Source organism: Capsicum annuum, chromosome 4 (genome assembly GCF_002878395.1).
Source record: "Capsicum annuum cultivar UCD-10X-F1 chromosome 4, UCD10Xv1.1, whole genome shotgun sequence".
NCBI lineage: Eukaryota > Viridiplantae > Streptophyta > Magnoliopsida > Solanales > Solanaceae > Capsicum > Capsicum annuum.
Window position 1 is genome coordinate 150,737,050 of NC_061114.1, and position 7,409 is coordinate 150,744,458.

The following is a 7,409-nucleotide window of genomic DNA, read 5'->3' on the forward strand; positions in this document are numbered from 1 at the left end:
TATGGGCTCGTTTACCTATCATGTGATATGCTGAAAAGATGCATCCATAAGATGATCACATGTACATTTATTGTCAACCTGGTGTTTGACATTCATAAAGTTGTTTGCTCAGTAAAATTGAGTTAAGAGCATAACTTTTAGATTGTCTAATTAAGATAATTCATTTTGATGATGATGGTTTAGCATCGAATGCCTTCAATAAATAGTTAAACCATTTAGAACAAAAGTTTCATATGTTGATTTGAAATATTATATACAAAAGTACTTGTATGCATCAAACCAATAAATTATGGTTAATTTCCCCTAAAAGTTGGTTCTAAGTCAGGAATCACATGTTGTCTATCTAATAGTTTTGATGTGCGGTATACGATTAATAAATATGCCATGATGCATAAAGATGAATTCCTCAAAGAATATGGAGAATGTATGTTAGTTTTCCTAACATAAGGGGGAGATTATAAGCAGTCATGAAATATGTTAGGAATTATCATCAGATCCTCATTTAAAAGATAATTAAAGTCAAATGTTGAAAGCATCTTATGTTTAAGCTGCAATTGCTCCTATTTTGTGTCTTAAAGGACAAAGTCTATGCATGCATGAAGCATGGTAGACCAATCGGTTCCATTATGAAATAATTCTTGAAAAGAATATAGAGCAAATAATCATAATAGGAAGGCAATATGTTCTTAAAGAGCCTACGACATAACACTTCATGAAACCTTATGTGAGGTTCAAGTACCTAAAAATAATAAAGTGATGAGATCTCAAAATGTTATGTCACACTATAAATCGATACGAGATAATATATCATTAATATTTTTGATGCAATATTGATGCAATATTATGAAAGATTACGAGGATCTAAATTCTATGTTAATTTAAGCATACTGACGTAGAACATTTATCAAGTGACATGAAAGGATGCATCTTGATAAGCATAAAACTTACTTGATTTGCAATCCAAATACTTGAAGATGTCACTCATGAAATGTTCAATATTGTCACTTCACAAAATTTACATGAAAACTTTTAAGGATTTAAAATGTTTGAAGCATATAAAAGATTTTGGGAAACTTATTTATCCTTATATTGTATAAGCTTATAGCTTGAAAATTATTGAAACTCTTGGAGAGTTTTCAAAAGCAATAGAATATTTGCTTAAATGAGAAACATGCATAATTGAACAAGGATTTCTTCCAACCTCAAGAAAGGAATGAGGAACTCCTTAGTTATGAAGTACCATATCTTAGTGCAATTGGTGCACCAATGTATCTTGTAAATACTACAAAGTATGACATAACCTTTTTCGATCAATTTGTTAGTAAGGTACAGATAATTTTGCTCCTACTAGGAGACATCAGAATGTGATCAAATATATGAGCTTATTTTATTCTAAAGATTGTAGTCCCGATCTTATTGGTTATGCTTATGTTGAGTACTTATCTGACCCGTATAAAACTCGATCGCAAATAAGTTAAATGTTCACGTGTGGGGATACAGTCATATCTTGGAGATATACAAATCAGTCTATCTAGCGACTTCATCGAACCATGCTGAGGTAATAGCTATTCATGAAGAAAGATGAGAATGAGTATGGTTGAGATCCAGATACATCTCATTCAAGAAAAATATGGTGTGAAATGCAATAATGTATCCACAATTTTATATGGAGATAATGCAGCATGCATAGTACAACTTAAGGGAGGATTCATAAAAGGAGATAAAACAAAGAACATTTCGCCAAAGTTTTTTTATGCACATGAGCTCCAAAAGAATGGTGATATTAATATGCAACAGATTCGTTCAAGTGACAATGTAGCTGATTTATTCACCAAGTCTCTTCCAACTGCAACTTTCAAGAAGATGGTACACAAGATCGAGATACAACAGTTCAAGGATGTTCTCATTAGGGGAGTTAATACGCGCTGTATTTTTTTTCTTACGAGGTTTTATCCCATTGGGTTTTTCTTATAAGGTTTTTAATAAGGCAGCATTTATACGTATTATCTATCAATTAGATATTCAAGGGGTTGTGTTATAAATGTACCATATATAATGAATGTCTACTTTACCATATATAGTGAATACCTACTTTACCATATATTGTGTGTGTCTATTTATGAAAAATTTACAAACCCAAGGTTAGTTTTTCCCTATAAATAAAGGAGTTTTCATTCATTGTAATTCAGCTCTCAATAATCCCTCAAAAAAAATAAAGAAGTCTCTCTATTCTTCTTCTTTGTTTTATATTTCATAACAATTTCACCTTTAGTTGTTATTATAAGTTATCTAAATATTGAGAAATAAAGTTCATACAATCGGTACTTAAAAATAGAACTAAAAATACATAAAATAATAAATTACCTTTCAAATTTTAAATTGAACAAACAAAAGAGTCATATCAACAAATAAATGATTACGGGAAGACATAAAGCATGGATCTCACAATCACATTTACTATTTTTTTTATATATTTATTTACTTGCAATTTTTTGTGTTTGATAGGACCCATATCAATACAAAATATATTTTCACTCTCTTGTTAATTTGTTTTTAGGTTTAAAATAAGCAAATGAATCCACTTATTCATGTGTCAAAAAGTGAATGAAGTCTCTCTCACCTTTTGTTGGTTGTGCCTCAATCATGATAAAAAAATTTCGGAACGAGATATTCAACAACAAAACCACCACAATTTTTATATTCAAAATCACTTACAAGATGAATTGCCATAATATATTGACACCGTTGAGCAAACTCTTGACGCTAGAATAAAAATAGTTAAGACAAGAACTGCCCAATTTTATTCTCCCAAGCAGTAGCCAGACATTGGGATTGAATATATTGTTAGCGAATCATCCAACGCAGGTAGAAATATACTTATTCCAACTAAGAAAATTCCATCTGATTCGATTTCCTATTTTAATCAGGATTCAATGCTGATATGCCAAATTCATTCCTTTCTAACTGCTTGATATGATTGTTTCAGTACAATTATTGAATCAACTACTTATCTTAGCTCATATGACTTGAACCTGCATGTGATTGCTAGCTGCCATATATGACAGCTGGAAATTTTGTTCTCATCTGTCTTTCACAGCTCACATTTTGTACATTCTTTATTATTAACACAAGTCCAATAATTTAGTATTGAGTTAATACATAAAAATGATCCTAAACTTTGACACCAAATTATAACTTTGACCTTAAAATTTGACAGTGCATAAATATGATCTTTAACTATTTAAAACTGCATAAATATGACCTCCAATCCTACGTGGCAAAACGCGTGTTCAAAATGCAAAATTGGGCGCGTCCAGCTTAAAATCTAAGGGCATAATACATAAATATGACCTTAAACTTTGACAGTGCACAAATATGACCTTTAGCTATTCAAAACTGCACAAATATGACCTTTAAATACTCTTCACTACTATTTTTTTATTATTTTCGGCTCAAAGATGAAAATGGCATCTAATTTCTTTTGTCATTGCGGAAAAAGAGCAATATTGAAGATTTATTAATTAGGTGGGTCGGCCTCATATGAAAAAATCGAGCGAATATGTATATATATTATAAAGCAAAGGACGAATTTAAATTATATAATATATCTAAATATTATTTATTTAAATATTAAATTAAAGATGAAACTATACTAATAATAAAAAAATTATAGTTTTAATAAAATGTTATTAAATTAATGTTATTAAGGATAGTAGTAGTAGTATATTAAATTAACATTATCGAATTAACGTAATTAAAATGTTATTAAATTAACGTTATTAAATTAACGAGGGGTGACCTACGTGGTTGTGTCACGACCTGACCCGAGGCCCTGGCCGCGACGGGCATCCCGAACCACACAGGCCCGTGATACCCATGCCACTGCCCAACCCACTAATGATATTGTCCGCTCTGGGCCCAAGCCCCCACGGCTTTAAAACGTGTCACTAAGGAGTAAGGCTTTCTCACTTATATACCCAGCATCCCTCCTGTGTTTTGCCAATGTGGGACTCCTTCCTAAGTTGGGGTGTTACATACACCCCCCTTACGGACTCAGCGTCCTCGCTGAAGTTTGCCCCACCGAATGGGATTTATCTACACTCAGGACTGAGGTTTGCCCCGCCTTACCGGGATTCACCTACACTCAGTTTTGAACTCTGGCCCACATCGACAAGAACGATACAGGAGCGGCTCTGATACCATTCTGTCACGACTCAGCCCGAAGCCCTGGCCATGACGGGCATCCCGAACCATACAGGCCCGAGATACCCCTGCCACTGCCCAACTCACTAGTGATATTGTCTGCTCTGGGCCCAGGCCCGCACGACTTTAAAACGCGTCACTAGGGAGTAAGGCTTTCTCACTTATATACCTAGCATCCCTTTTGTGTTTTGCCGATATGGGACTCTTTCCTAAGTTGGGGTGTTACAGGTTGCCATGGGGTTCACCCAAACTCCCTCGGTAAAAAAATTACGTTGTATATATATAAGATAGAAAATGTATAATAATAATAATAACAATAATAATAATAATAATAATAATAATAATACAAACGACGTCGTTTTAACACAAAAAGCAAAACTTTGACAGTGCACAAATATGACCTTTAACTATTCAAAACTGCACAAATATAACCTCTCTCCAAGTCAGCCCTTCTAACGACGTGACACCGTGTGATTGGATTATCTTTCCACGTAGGCGCGAATGAGACTCACGCATGGGGTTGGAAAATTGGAGGTCATATTTGTTCAGGTTTTGAATAGTTAAAGGTTCTATTTGTGCACTATCAAAGTTTAAGGTCAAACTTATAATTTGGTGTCAAGTTTAGGGTCATTTTTATGTATTAACTCTTTAGTATTTATCGTGCGAGATATGTTCATACATACATGCATCACCAATCATGGCTTAAGATATTGAATGACATCAAGAATGTGTAATCTAACGATTAATAAAGTGGGCGAAAATTATAAGACTAAAGTTAAATCCCATTGGTAATTAAAAAAGTTAACTCAATAGGTGATATTTTTTCATTTGTTTAAGTAATATATTGATGGACATATTAATTAATAGGTGGGTTCAATACGAGATTATATGGACAGGTTAGGCAAGTCAACGTATTTGCAAATATGGGCTCATTTCCACTAGTCGAGTTCATGCAAGCTAATCAATACCAACTTGATTAAAAGAAATTGAATTCACCTGACATTGAGCTCTATATATATCTAAACTTTTTTCTAAAACTCCAACACACTCAACAAATCCAATTCTCCAATTTCAATTCCAATATCCCAAAGATGGCAATGGAAAATTGTAGTCCCAATTCAAGAAAACTAAACAAGATCATCTTCCCAATCATTCTTCTATTATTATGCACAACCTCCCAAGCACAAAGCAACTCCAGTTCCGACTTCATCAAATCCAAATGCAACATCACAACATTCCCTTCACTCTGCCTTAACACCCTTCTCCCTTATGCCTCCACTATTCAAGCTAACCCCATCAAGCTTTGTGACACTGCCCCTTGACATTGCCATAGAAAGCGCTCAAAACGCTTCTCACTTGGTATCTATGCTTGGAAAAAATAAAAGAATCTCGAAATACGAGGCAACTGCCATTAAAGATTGTATTGGTGACTTGAAAGATGCAGTTTATGAGTTGAAAGAGACACTTGGTGCCATGGGTCATCTTAATGACACAGACAAGGATTTCCAATGGGATAATGCTAAGACTTATGCAAGTGCAGTAATAAGTGATGCAACTTCTTGCTTGGATGGTTTCTCTGACCGGAAAGTCAATTCTTCTGTCAAGACTACGATTAGTGATGCCATTTCCTATGTTACTAGACTTGCTAGCAATGCTTTGGCTTTCATAAATCACCTTTATTGACATTTAATTTTTAAGTACACTTATGTTAAAGAGGAACTTTTATTGATTTGTTGGTTAAAAGATTTTTCTTTTTCTTCTTCTTTGTTTTTGTGTTAACAAATGTAATGTACTTTTTTGCTTTCATTTGGGAAAAATATTGGGACTTTAGGTACACTTCGAACTTTTACGCTCGTTCGGTTAAGGAAAGTAATTGAGGATTAATTATTTGGACATTGTTATTTTACCCTTAATGTGGGATAAAAATAAAATTACAATTCTAAGATAACTAATAAAGGATAAATTATCTCGCGATTTTATCCAAACCAAATATGGTATAAGCTTATATTAAAATTAGTAACTGATTTAGTTATCTCTTATCCTCGTACCAAACGAGCCCTTTTAGAGTTCACACCCAAAAGATACTCCTTCGTTTCGATTTATTTGATATTCTTTCCTTTTACGGTTGTTTTAAATAAAATGATATTTTTTTTCCTTTTTTAGCTTTAAAATTACAAGATTAAATGATATTTTCATATATTTGACATATTTTAATTTAAGATAGAAAATTTAAAATTATTTTTTTGTTTTTTCACACTCTGTTCGAAGTCGAAACAGTCAATCAACTTATTACCAAGGAAATATCTTTTTTTCTCGTAAAGAATAAAATTAAAGTGTAAAAAGAAACAACAAAAGTAGTCCTTATTCATGAGCTTTTTTTGGTAATTGTACTTATTCATGAGCTACGTATGAATAGACTACGTCCCGTTAAAAGCCATTAACGGTCGTTTTCTTGAAAAGTACATAAAACATCAACCCTAAAAAAATATTAGCTAACTACAAATTTTATAGCTAAACATAAAAAGCATTGTTAATACTGCTATTTAGCGACAAATTATCCAAATATATTGTTAGCTATGAGAAATTTAACAACGAAATTCATAACTAATTCTAGTCTTTTTAATAGTGTTTTTCATGCATTCTGCAAACTGGTCCAAATTATTTTTTGTTCTCTGATGAAGTGAAGATTCGAATTGGTAATGCTCAAATATGTGATTTGAACTTAGTGTTTATATTTCCTAATTCTCTTCTCAGAGAGAAAGTACCTATATGTGCTCCACTTTTTCTGTGAAATAATATATCTGGAAGTATCTAAAACACTTTTTGATTAGTAAATGACACTAAAGCTTGAGTTTTGGTGAAATTCAAGGCAATCTGAAAACTTTTTAAGGTGATGGGAAAACTTAGTACACGTTTGGATTTACTTATTTTAAGTATTTTTAAGTTAAAATTGACTTTTAAACACTTTTGAAGTGTTTGGATATATTTAAAAAGTGTTTCTAAACACTTAATTTTAAGTTAAAATGTTAAAAATAAGTTAAAAGTCATAAGTTAGAAATCTTAGGTTATGAATTTTGGCTTAAAATATAAAAAATAACCCAAAAAGTATAAGTTAAAATTTTTAGCTTATGACTTATAAGTCAAAAGTCAAAAGTTAATTCAAACAGTCACTTGGTCGGTTCGCTATGTGCACATCAAATGAATGA

The 7,409-nt window shown here is 32.3% G+C and overlaps 1 pseudogene; it reads left to right on the forward strand.

Moving 5' to 3' along the window:
• The first annotated feature begins 5,124 nt into the window (after positions 1-5,124).
• Positions 5,125-5,966, forward strand: LOC107869700 (annotated as a pseudogene).
• The last annotated feature ends 1,443 nt before the right edge of the window (positions 5,967-7,409 follow it).